Here is a 13650-nt window from a genome sequence, read left to right on the forward strand (position 1 = left end):
GCCTGAAAAATGGATGTGAAGTCGGGAAGGCGAAGAGAGTAAGACCATTGAAGAGATTCAGAGAAGATCCCCACTCCTGCCTTCTCATTGCACACGGAAGCGTCGGTAGCTATTATGTTGTCAGTAGCTAGCTGGTTTAGCTGGTCTTCTAATATAATATTTAAATGTCTGCTAGGCAATAGTTTAGCGTGATTTGGAAATATGTCCTCGAATTCAATTTTGAGGTCTGTTAAGGCATTATTCGAATGGCAAACTTGACGTAATGACACATTCAATTGTTGTAACTGTGCGTGCACAAATATTATCTGAGAACTGTGTAATCGCGACCACGATACGTTAAAAAACTCAGACGGTTCAGTGAAAAATATGTATTGTGCACGCCTCCTTGAAAATTCATAAATTTTTAGAAAAGTCTGAACCGTAAGCATGCGGAATCTACAATCTAGAGTGGGTATATCAGCTTCCTGATATAACACGGCGTTGGCAACGAATCTAGGTAACCCAAAGCATAATGGTAGAGCTTTCTTTCTAATAGTGTCAGAGGTTTAATCTTATAGGCGGGACCACCGGAAAATCACACGCAACCGAATTCTAATATTGGCCGAATATACATTTTATATATAATCATTAAAGTATCCCTGCGTAGTCCACAGCGACGGTGACTGAGGCGGTGGAGCATAGCTACGGCACGTTCTGCCTTTGTTGCGATATGTTCAATGTGGGTGCGCCAGACAAGCTTGCCATCGTATATGACATCAAGGTATTTCACCGAGTCAACTTGAGGAATGGTTTCCTGATGATATTGGAGGGATATATGCACTGGTGCAGTTAACGGGAAAACTAGTACAGCACTTTCAATAACATTTAATGACATACATAACTCATCTAGCCATGTCTCAAGCCTTCCTAGGTAACTCTGCAACAACTGGTGCAGTGAGTGTACATTAGTTGCAGATGTAAAAAATGCGATATCGTCCGCATAAACATAAACGTTCACTTCCCTGGACACTTAGCAAAACGTTAAACAAAATGGGTGAAAGGACTGCACCCTGTGGTACGCCTCTTGTTTGCTTGTATTTACACGTCGAAATGCCATGTTGATAACAATAAAATTCTCTATCTCTCATAAATTCAAATATCCATGCGGTAATATACTTCGGTAAATTCGTAGACTTCAGTTTATTGAATAGAATAAGGTATTCGACAGTGTCCTATGCTTTTGCCACATCCAGCGTCACCAAAGCTGCCTACTCTCGTTTGCGACGAGCTAGTTTAATGCGGCTCTCTAGATCTACATGAGCGCATCATATCGAGTGCCCGCGACGAAATCCAATCTGACAAGGACTGAGAATTGTATCGTCCTGCGTAGAATGTGTTATGCGCCCATGAACGATCCTTTCTATTAATTTTACGACATTCGAAGTAAGAGAAATTGGCCTTATGTTGTCTAGGTCAAGTCCAGCTGCTTTTTTCTTCAACAGTGGAATAATCTTAGCTACCCTCCACTCTTTTCGAATCCAGAAATTTTTCGAGAAAAATTTACTATATTTAATAGGTCTTGAGGCGCATAATCAAACAAAACTTTTAGCATTCGTGTTGTAATTCCATCTGGGCCTGGTAATAATCTAATTATGTTTTCAAGCTCTGTCAATGTGACTTCCACAACGTCGTCTCCCGAGGGAGGTTTCAATAGTGCTGTCAGCAATTTATTTGTAAATCGTTGCGCTAGACCTTTAGCAATTTTCTCAAGTGACTCTGATAACTCCTTTGTTGATAGAACGACTGAGTCGATATTCACTGAGGCTGGTATAACTTTACGGGATCGAAGAAAGTTAAACAGAGCTTTTTTATTACAAGACTTAGAAAGATATCTGTAGTGCTTCGAATCGTAATCGTCCTTAGCTTTTGCAACTGTTCGCTTAAATGTAGCAGCTACATACTTATAATCTGCCCAATTAACAGGGCATTGGTTATATAAAAGTTTTTTCCACGCAGCTTTTCGACGTCTAAACTCTCGCTCACAGTCAGAATTCCACCATGGACAATAAGAACCACCTTTAGTAGATGGTACGGCAAATTGAGACTTTTTTGATATTTGTTTTAGTATTGAACAAAGGCGCATTGCCTTAATGTCCTTCTCCATGCCTTCCTGAGCGTTTAAAGCTGATTTTAACACATTTTTAAATCTTGAGTAATTTACAAAAGTGCGCACATGATTATCTAAACAAGTTGACGGAGTAATCAGTTCAAAAATTATAGGTAGATGATCACTGTTAGTACCGGAGTCAACAGTGTTCCAGGAGGTGATTGAGATGCTCGAGCTGACAAACGTAAGATCTAGGGCAGAACGTGACTGACCGCGAACGAAAGTATGTACTCCTGAATTTAAACAGGAGAAATGATTTGATAAAGTCCAATCCCACAACCGTTTGCCACAAGTATCCGTTCGGAAACCCCACGATACATGGTGAGAATTAAAGTCGCCTACTAGTATGACGTTTTTCAGACTGTTAGCAATAGTGGTATCGAGATAACGGGTATCTTGCACCCCAGCAGGGAAGTACGTGTTAACTAGGGAAAATGGCGTGCAAACAGGAAGCGTTATATCCAATACTGATATCTCACATTCTGGTGACATTATTTAATGTGCTATCGTAGCTTTATGGCAGATCTTTGCTGACACAAAGACAGCTCAACCACCGCCTCGGCAAAGGCGATCCAATCGAAAACATCGGAAATTTTTTACATAAAATTTTGATCAGCAGTAAGCCAAGTTTCCTGTAAATTAATAATATCTGGAGAATATTTAGAAGCAAGATATAATAAATCTGTTGCAGCGGAAAGTATGGAACGACAGTTCCACTGAACTAGTGTTAAACTTCCTATGGTGAAAAAAGCAGAGCAGCAGAGACTGCTTGGTCTAAATCGCTCCCTTTTAAGAAGTCTTTCTTAGTAGGAGTCTCTCTCACGTACTCTTTAGCCTTTGAGTTGGTGAGAGAGCTAGATTTTTTTTTACCGGTGATCTTGTGCGTTCAAGTGATGGGGGGTCCATTTCTACATCTTTATTTTCGATCGCATCTGTGTCTGAAAGGCAGGTGTGGTCAACTTTCTTAGAAGTTGATGGCTTTGCAACATCGTTGTTTATCGTTGGTATCGCGGTCGACACTTGACTAGAGAGAGAGAGAGAATAAACATCTTTAATGTATAAATGCAGCTTTGGAGAGGCGTCCTCATTCCAGGATGCCTTGAGCTCGGACCGCGTCCTGGGCCCTCGCAATCAGCCGTTGCTGATCTTCGAGGTCGGAGCTGGCCAAGGCTCTTGACTAGATTGACTTTTTGATAGAACAGGCTCCTGATCCTCAGTGTTGGTTTCATTACTAATTTGAAACCACTGATCGAATTGTGTGGACATTGCCTGAACAAGGTAATCGGTGAGGTTCACCATAATGCGTTCCATTGATTTTTCTAACGCCTTTTCGTCGGAAGCTGCAACAGCCTGAGAGATCGAGTTATCCATACCTAATGTTTGACGGGCCGTTATACCAGCATATCCTTGAGTCCTCCTCTGAATTTCTGCAATGGCCTCGCGACGAGAGCATCGGCGTCTATCAATTATTTCAAGGATTTGTAGTTCTCTTGTCCTTGATGGGCAGTTAGGCTCATCTGCAGGATGAGTACCGCTGCAAAGGCAGCAGGATTCATCACGTGAAGAACATTCATTTGAGCTATGCTCTTCTCCACAAACGCGGCACCGTGTGTTTGATCTCCAAGCTTTTATGGAGTGTCCAAACCGCGAGCATTTTAAACACTGAAGGACACGGGGTGATAGAGGTTCAACTCGGTATATGAGTGGCCATGCCTTGATTTCAGATGGACGATTAAAGCCCGCAAACGTAGAAATGACAGTTTCTGTGGGTACGCGCTTGTTATCAACGACACGGCTGCAACGATACACAGAAATCACGCCTGCCGATGAAAACATTTCCAAAATTTCTGCGGGACACAGACTTATGTCAACACCACGGACTAGGCCTTTGGTACACGCGAGGTGAGGAGGAATGTAGCTGCTCACCGGATGTGTCACAAAAACATTGCACCTCAGTAAATCTTGAACACAAGCGTGGTCTGGAGAACAGCAAAGGATGCCCCCTCGGCCAAATTGTCGAACCTCGGTGATCTGTTGAAAATTGTCCGAGGCCATCCGCAGTTCGGATTGAATCGCCTTGGGATTCTTCATGCGAATCATTCCCCCATCACTCGGGACTAAAGCCACAGGTACGCTGGGGGTCCCACTGCGTAAGAAAAGCTCCACAGGCAAATCAGGGGGAGGAATGGACGCCGACCAGGAGTATGCCTCCTGGCCTGGCGAGGAGAGAGACATTGCAGATGAGCGCGGAACTACTCTAATGTGTTAACAGCTATTGTGAAGAAGCGTCAAAAACAATTAGCTAAAAAGCAAAGATCAATAGAAAAACCGCCAGCTACTTGACCAAAACCCGCGTGGAATCTTCACGGACGGCTGAGGCGATGGCGGTCCCAGTCAATGCCTAGTCGACCCCTTCGAGGCTCTTCTTCTGCAATAAAGGTCTTTGGTAGCAATTACGCTGTATTGTTTTTTTTTCTTTGTGCTGCAACGGTACACTGACTGACGCCCACTGTATAATGCTATATCACCGCCGGACCTACAAGGATGTTGCCAAAACGGACGTGAAAGAACCAGAAAAAAAATCATGAGCCATTCCACTCTATGAAGTCGCACGACCAGCGAACCTGTTTGGCACAACACGGAGAGCACACGACTGACTACGTCTGCAATGGCAAGCCGCTTGCGGCTGGCGTCCCGGGAACTATCTTCATCGGCGTTTGCCACCCGCCGCCGCCAATTGCATTCTCGCATCTGTTCTCGCCGTCGTTATTCGTAGGCGCTCTGCTCCTCACAAGTGCGCACTATTCGCGGCCTCCCCATTACGACGACAGAAGAGAAGTGAAATTCAAAATGGAAAACGGCACCTTGTTTTCCTTCCTCCATGCCGACAACGCACGATGATGCCGCCACCCCGGGAGAGCCGCAGGAAACTAGGCAAGCGCGAGCTTGGAACGACGAAAAGAGAGGGTGGCGGGAACGTAGGCATGGCCGACGCGGGTCGCACAGCCGTAAATATTTGAGAAAAGCTTATTATCTACCACAGAGTCTACTGATCTTGGAAATGATGCCTATTGATAACTAATTTATTCAAAATGGATATCCAAGTAATCGGACGTGTAAGGTTTTGCTTAGAATGAAGCGATTTTGCATGAAATTCGGGAGCTGAGTTTGTCTCAATGACTTTGTCAAGGAGGGCTCAGATAGAGAGCAGCTGAACGCCGCACTATTGCACAGCAGGAGTATACACGAGTGCCTGAAGTCGGGAAAATTTTCTTCACATGAGAAATAGACCACCTGTGGCGCTATAACGTAAATTGATTCCAAGTTGTTTTGATTCCCATTTCTGCATTTAGCCTCCACGATTGGTAAGAACATTTTCGGGCCACTCCCAACTTCGCCTGTCTGTCACGCGACGTCACGAAAACTGCGATAGCTCCCCATCTGATCGTGTACACACTAATTATGCATGATTAAACCGCACAAAAGAAAAATAATCCTTCTTCATTCGGCGCCTTTTCACCATTAGCCCTCTGCTATTCGTCCAATGTTTTCTGGCTACGCCCTCTTCGCCTGTCATGCGACCTCACAAAACCGCGAAAACTCACCACGTCAAAGTGACGTGTACGCAAAAAATTCATTATTATGCCAAACAAAACTGAAAATTTTTCTGAATAGCCACAGTCTGCCCCGTTCCGAAAGGATTAGAAGTTGGCTACCCGCCGTCCGCTCGGGCCCTCGCTACTCGCACCTGCTGGTGAGCATGTATTTATTTGCGCATGATCAACCTTCTTGCGTGGCAGTAAAACATTATCGAGGCCTTTCGGCATGCATACTCTTTCTTGCTGAAGATCCATTTTAGCGGCATTCTTATCCTTCCGTTGCACGCCGCCGCGATTTTCGACCAGCCACCGCAAGCTAAGTAAGGCGAAACGGACCAATCGGAGAAGCCGACACCACCCTCTTCATGTGGTTATCTATTTTCACTGTGCTGGCTCGGCCCCATCAAAACCCTCTCCATTAGAGCGTGCACCTCGCCTCTTGTCAGCCAATTAGATAACAAAAACCGCTGAGTGTAGACAATGTTATTGGTTTTGAAATCGAACAAAGGTGACCTCCTATAAAGGAAGAGGTCACCATTTTACGTTATAGCGCCCCTGATAATCACACGACACAGGAGCGGACGAGAAAGTAGACTATATAGCTAAGTCTTAACTTTTGCTCCCCAAATCATGGGCGATGGGGCAAAGGCGTTGAAACGCTATGATATTTCACTCGCGGCCACCCAGTCAACAGCGCGAGCCACGCGTTTTACAGCGGCGTCGGATATAACGAAGAATATCGGAACTACGTAAAACAACAAGCAGACAGGAGTGTGTTATTGTACTTTGCCCGTGATTTGCAATTGGTGAGTTGCTCAACGCTTGGGTACTTGTTGAATGTGGAGTGGCTGGTTAAGTGATAGCCCGACCATAACTCGTGATGACCATTCCCGATTTGTGATATTCCTCTTAAATGGGCTGGCTCAAGCGCTTAGCACCAGAGTTATCGGCAGTAGTTCTACAGCGAGGTGACAATTCAGGGAGAGAAACCCAGGGCTTAATTGCCATGATGTTTAACGTGCCAGGAGATGTCTACAAAGGGAGTCGCTGGATCTCGATCGATGTCCTTTACAGGTTCTATAGAGGAACCATCCAGGCTTGCTAGTGGAGATGCAGTACGCTGCACTGTCCAGGCTTATAGTTACCTTGGTCAATATATTTCAGGCTTGCACAGCCTCATCTTCCCAGTAATCGGAGGCGCTGCTCACCCTGTAACAACCACAATAGAATAATTTTTTTAAAGTTTTTTTTTGAGAACCTACCACAAATGAGGATAAAATGTGCGATCATAGTTGGGCGGTTAGAAGTTCTTTTTCTTTTTTCGTGGAGCTCCCTTCAAATATATCCTTGGCCGTAAACACATAATTGCGATATTGTATAGGTTACCTGCGAGCTTTGCCATTCAGACTACTGTTATCTAATCATTTAAATGTATATGACGGGAGATTCCCGTTGGGCTCCACTTTGATAAAATATAAAGGTTTAGGTAAACCACATTATTATTCCATACTTAACGAGAAAAACAGTGGATAAATTTATTTCTTGAGAGCATTGGCTTCTCTCTATACAGGGTGTCCCAGCTATCACGCAGCACGATTTAAAAATAGAGGAACGGCGTTACGCGAAGCAAACCTAGTGCCTATTGTTTCCAGTACAATGGAGTAGCCACCGGTAATTTTCTCGTTACTGGGATTCAATTAGGTAATTGTAATAAATTATCTAACTCGAGAAGTACTGTCCTATTTATCAAAGTGTCAATGAGAGAATTGTAGAGCAACACGAAAAAAATTACTCTATCTCCCGCTATAGGGAACCATGTGTGGATGCGAAGCAGCGGGGAGATGGTTAGCTTGAGCAGGAGATGGTTTCGCGGCAGCGGCCCGAGCGCTCATTGCGTCACTGCACAGGAGAGAGAATGAGTCGCACGCGCTCCGTCTTTTTCATACCGTGGAACTACTGTGGTGCCCCCAGCGGAGTATGCACCTGTCGCACCACCTGTCGTGCGCACCGCTCCGGATTCCTTGAGGAGAGAAAGGGGGGAGCGTAGGAGAGGAGAGAGAGGGGAAGGAACGCGCATGCGCTGTCGGGGTGTGGGACGCGGGCGCCGCTCCGTAGAGGATTCCTAGAGGAAAGAAAGGGCGAGCGTAGGAGAGGAGATAGAGGGGAAAGAGACGCGCATGCGCTGTGGGGGTGTGGGACGCCACGGGACGGAGGGACGGACAAAGCCCCCGCCATAAGCCGCTTCGCATCTAAAACTACAGATGCAGCTTTCTGTTGCTTAATACGCGCTTCATAAAAGTGTTTTTCCGAGCATGAAAGGACCCCGCGAATACACGCAGAATTGCCGCGCGACTGGCCGCTCGAGACACTTTGCGCAACAAGGAAGTTTTCTGGAATAGCCATGATACCTGGGGACCAGTGCTACGAGGCAACCTAGTGACCACATAAGATGTGGAGAGAGGCACCAGCACTAAGATGGTCTACAAGAACACGAAAACCGGTTCACCGTTATGGGTACAAAGACGGAAGATGTGTTACAGTGCACGCGCTCCCAAGGATAAGCGCAAGCGTGGGCCGCGCATGAGCCATTCTCTCTTTTTGTTTTTCCTCTGCCCTTTCCCTCTTTTATTTGGTGTATATATGCTGCGGAAAATAAACGCTGTTCTGCATGGTAAGACATACCACTTCTTATGAGAGGCGGCGTGACCGCCGCCAACGTAACACCTTGTATCTGTGCAAAAATGCGTAATTTGTAGACATTTAGTTGTTATAGTAGTGTACATGTAGATTACTGGTAGCCTTTTGAGCTATTAGAAACAATATAAACGAATAAATAATTGATCAGAGAGAGCACCCATAGGGATACATAGGGATCCATAGGAAATGCATGGGGAAGCTTACAGTAGGGCTGCACCAACTGAAATTTGGAAATTGGCCGACTGAAAATTTGGGGGTGGGCCAATTTAAATTACCAGTGGTCCAACTTCAAGTTTGTAAGTGCCCCAACATCAAATTTGAGTCTGGGAATAACATGAAATTTGCGGGTGGGCCAACTTAATTTAGGGCTGGATCAATTTGAAGTTTGTGAGTGTGCTAACTTGAAATTTAGGGATGGACAAAGTAGAAAATTGGGGGTGAGCCAAGTTAATTTAGCAGTGCACCTACTGCAAATTTCTAAGGGGGCCAACATGAAATTTGCGGGAGGGCCAACTTAATTTAGGAGTGGGCCAACTTCAAATTTGCGGGTGGGCCAAAACCCACTTTAGTTGGCCCACGTAAAAATTTCAAACTGGCCACCGCCAATTGTAAGTTGCCTCACCCCAAAATGTTGAGTTGTCCCATCCCTTAATTTCATTTACCCCACCCCCCAATTGCAAGCTGTCCCACCCCTACTACGAGCTTCTCCATACATTTTTTATGGAGCTCAATGTATCTATATGGGTACTCTACCTGATAATTTTTATGGCTTTAAATGTTTCTAATCGCTTATAAAGCTCATCTACATTTACACTATTGTAACGAATTACGCAAATTACTATCTCGTAACAATTTTGTTGGCGAGGAGGGCCCCAGTGGAACTGGTACAGTAGCTTCTGGTGAATCATCAACCCCTGAACGATATTCTAACACACTACTTGGTGAAGAGGGTCTCGGTGACATTGGCAGAACAGATTCTTCTAAAATTCTTCATGTTTGACTACCCCCTAAAAAGTTTAATGGTGATGATAGCCCTGGTAAAACTGGTGCAACTGCTGTTGCTAAAATTCCACCCCTTGGACTAACCCCTTAAGGACTTGGTGAGGGACACGGTGAACCTAGTACAACACCTGCTGCTGAAACTCCACCCTTTCCACCACCTCCTTACGAACTTCTTGGTGAGATGCACATTCTATATGGTAAGTGAACGTAACATTCAGTAGCGTAAGAACGTTTCACTGCATAGAGTGTCAGCCAAACGCCAGGAAGAAATGGCTGCGACTGAGTAGCACAACTTAGGAAATATCAAATGACAATGCATTAAGAAGTTTTGGGGGCTTTTATAGTAGTGATAAGTGAAGTTGGGGCTAACGTTTGATCAATCAGTGTTGAGTACAGGAGAAAGTATATCTTGCATTGCAGCGACCTTACTATTGAAACCATAATTGCTCAAAAACATCAACACAGATGCGTAATCATTGCGAAAACATGCGAACGCAGATGCTTAAGTAACAACGCGGACCTATCTGAAAAGCGAAACATTGCGTGCATCAGCACCGTTTCTGTGAGAGGTAGACGAGTGCTGCCACCGAGTACCTACAGGTAAAATAGGTACAAGCGCACTCCCGGCCCCGTGCTAGGCATCTACGGGAACTCAAGACGTTTGGAAGGACACCGACCTGATGAGAAGTTGGTAGAATGGGACCACCAGATTCCTTTTTGAAGCATTTGAAGTACAATGAAATAAAGAAAGATATGCCAGGTCTCGTTGAACCATCGAGCTGTAGTTAAATATGTCGTCGTGTTTTCTAGAAAAAATGAAAGTTGGTGTCGTTTTGCCTTTGCAGGAAATAGCTGCAGATATCAAGATTATAGCTTGAGTATGAGCCTCTCACTTGACTTGGGAAACTCGTGCATAAGTCTGAAATGCAGACCCGAGCAGTCCCAACTGATAATTACTGGGTAAGCGTCTACGAATATTTGACATTATTGCAATTTTGATGCGGTAGTATTTTGTCGGAATATGCAGCACGAGCAAAGAAGCAAGCTATCATTTGCAAGGAAGGAAGCTACAATTTTGCATCCGGTTAGAGTGCTATTTCAACCTCAATAATACATATTCACATTTGTTGTGAATTTCGTTATAATAATACTACTGGTTTTATGACCAACAATTTTGCACGCATTTGAGCCACTATTAGACATTTTATTGTGATAGCAGGAAATAGCTGTCGTCAACATATAATCGAGTGTGAATACTATTATTGCTCAAAGTTGCACTCATTGAACACTTCGTCTCTTTAGTCTGCTAATATCGGTAGTACACAGGGGCCTAGAAAAGGAACAAAAGCGTTGGTGATAATCGTAATAGCACCGCAGCTTTCTTCAAATAAGAGCTGAAGCAGCTCTCGGCCAGCTGCACTGATATATCTAGATGACCCTCGTATACAGACGTTGCATACACGTCACTGCGCCAAGATCTTACATAGGGGGTCGCCATCACCGAGCACATTAAAGCGAACCGCTTATGTCCTCATAGGATGCAGCTCTGCCAGATTCGCATTCTACATCGACGTCGTCGCAATGGCGATTTGTGCGATATTTTCTGCCACATAGGAAGCAAATGCAGGTAAAATGAAAACAGACCAAGCACGAGAACGTATACTGTCTGCCGAAGGCGATGACAAACCAGCGCGAGCGTAAGATGCTGATGTCAGAAATGTGACGAGCCACTTTGCATGCGCAGGATAAACAGGAAAGACTTGAAACCAGGCAACAACGTCATCGCCTACGCGCTTAACCGGTTGGCAAGGCGAGAAAACTTTCACCTCAATATGCTTGACAGCTGGTATCGGACTCCTGTCCTTAGCCACAGGGATTTGATAACGCTCAATGACGTGGCCCCATGAAATTGACTCACTGTAGCAAGCCGGCGTCGGTCCTACAATTTTAGAAAATTTTGTGGGAAGCAGTTCTGGGAAATACTTCTCCGGCATTTGAAGCATAAGGGGTCGAAAATGTTAAAATTGGGGCTCCAAGATCTTGGGACTCAAAGCTTGGGTTCGGAGTAATATCAGAGTTTTAGCATTGAGACAAGATCAGCGTTGGGTAGCGCACTCGGAACACTGCAGTGTTGAAAATAGCAGGCGCTTCAAAACCAAAAACGCGTAAAAGAAGGGCCTTTTGCAAGTGAAGCCTAACTGAATGTATTTGCAGAAAAAGCAACGCTTGCAATCGTTTGTGAGATTACTAATTACCATGTTATTTTTTGTACGACTTCTTTCTGCCCTTTTTAAGCCAAACGTGGTCAGATGTGAGCTAAGCTAGCGTCTTCTTACGTTGCCTTGAATCTCTTGCCTCTAGAAATCCCGAAAAGGCAAGCTTGCTCTGCAACCAACTTGACTGAGCTATGCGACATTTGGATGGCGGCGGCTCGTATATCTGTCTTGGAAATCTCGCAATTTATCGCCACCAACGAGGGCGACCCAAAACGCCTTGGTGACTCACGCTACTTTTCGCGCAAGCCTGGTATAGAGTATTGTCTTGTCGCTCTGCCTCAAGCTTCGCAGCAGGCTCGAGCACCCCAACAACCGCGGTATATTTTTATATTTCCGAGGAACTGACAATGGCTAGCCATGTGCACAGTTGCTTTCCGACGCAAATCGCGAATTTTCCTTTTAGCGTGTTTTTTCACTTTTTTTCTTTAAGGGTGTAGCAAAGTTTCAGAGACAGGTAATTCCCGGAAATCGCACTTTATATGCCATTTCCGTCATAACTTTTTGGCAGAAGGCTTGCTCTGGCATGAAAAGCTCTCTTCTTAATCAACAGTACAAGCTTCAGACAAATATTTACAATACTTAATCGATGACAAGCTCGCATAAGAAAATGAATTTTCCTCTAGACGTTCCCAAATGGAACTTAATCTACACTAGATCGAAAATTTTCATGTACAAGTCATAACACTTGTATTTTTTGAAGCCAATTGTTAAAGAAAAATATACTCCTCATAAAACCACTTAGTGCGTTTACGAAATCCATGTAAATGAATTATACAGCTCTAATTGCTCAAGGCAAGCATAAGTTCATGCAACGTTCGTACCATTTACTATAAAAGTAATTTTTTTGAAAGAAATATGTTTTCTTGGGCTACTAATGCTGTTGTTACGCAGCCAAAGACGGTGGTTTTTGTGTATGATCACTTACATATTTAAAATCGTGCCCATTTCTACCCGTATTTGACCAATTTTGTCGTCTCCACAACACAATCACAAAAAGATCGGAAGTTTGAAATAAGCTGCTGATTTTTAGCGCCTTCCCCGGTTCGCCCAATAATTCTTGACTGCTGGAGGAGTAAATAGGGCAAGAAATCTTGTATAACAGGCAGGCACGAATGTATTATATGCTAGTGCATAACTCCCTTGTTGATTTTTCCGAGTTCTTTCTTGAGAAAAGAAGATATTGAGCTTGATGCGATGAAGTGGTTATGGGCGTTCGGCAGATGTTAGAAATCTTCTTCTGGACTCACGCGTCAGCTAATAAAGATCGCTGCGTGTTTTGACTCCTGGTCACCTTGTACGTCAGGCGTATATAAAGGCGAAAGCCGTAAATGCCTCTTATTACAATGATCTTCAAACAACCTTGAAAGATAACCGTGTCGATGCTGCTGTAAGTAAAAAGGTCACGTGGTCACAGAGACGTGCTCGTGCGCACTGCCCACTGTGCAGCTGGTTCCGATGCCGCTCATAATGCCAGCGTTCCCGTAAGGCCCCTACGCCCGTGCCACTACTCGCGCATTCGTCGTTGTCTTCTTGCACAGCTGGCCCCGGTGGCGCTCGTCATTCCAGCGTTACCATACTACACCTCCCTCTGCGCAGGCGCTGACGTTACTGGCCTACTAATATTCGATACGGTGACAGGCTTTCGCGCATAAAGAAATATACGTAAAGCGCGGACACTCGAGCCGTTGCGCGGCCGAGCAAGTAAGGGCCTGACCACCCGCCAGACGGCGTAGCGATGTCCGCTTCCACTTCACCTCAAAGGTAGACAGCTTGTCATACATCCACCGGGTGACAAACACGCATCCCGTTTCCACAGAGACGTTGATGTAGCGCCGGTCATGCGCCGCTGGTCACGCCGACCCAATCGAGCTTTTCAACGCATCACCTCGCTTTTGCGGTAAGGTGTTTCTTTTTGTATGCGCTAATAATT

Source organism: Dermacentor silvarum, chromosome 5 (assembly GCF_013339745.2).
Source record: "Dermacentor silvarum isolate Dsil-2018 chromosome 5, BIME_Dsil_1.4, whole genome shotgun sequence".
Taxonomy (NCBI): domain Eukaryota; kingdom Metazoa; phylum Arthropoda; class Arachnida; order Ixodida; family Ixodidae; genus Dermacentor; species Dermacentor silvarum.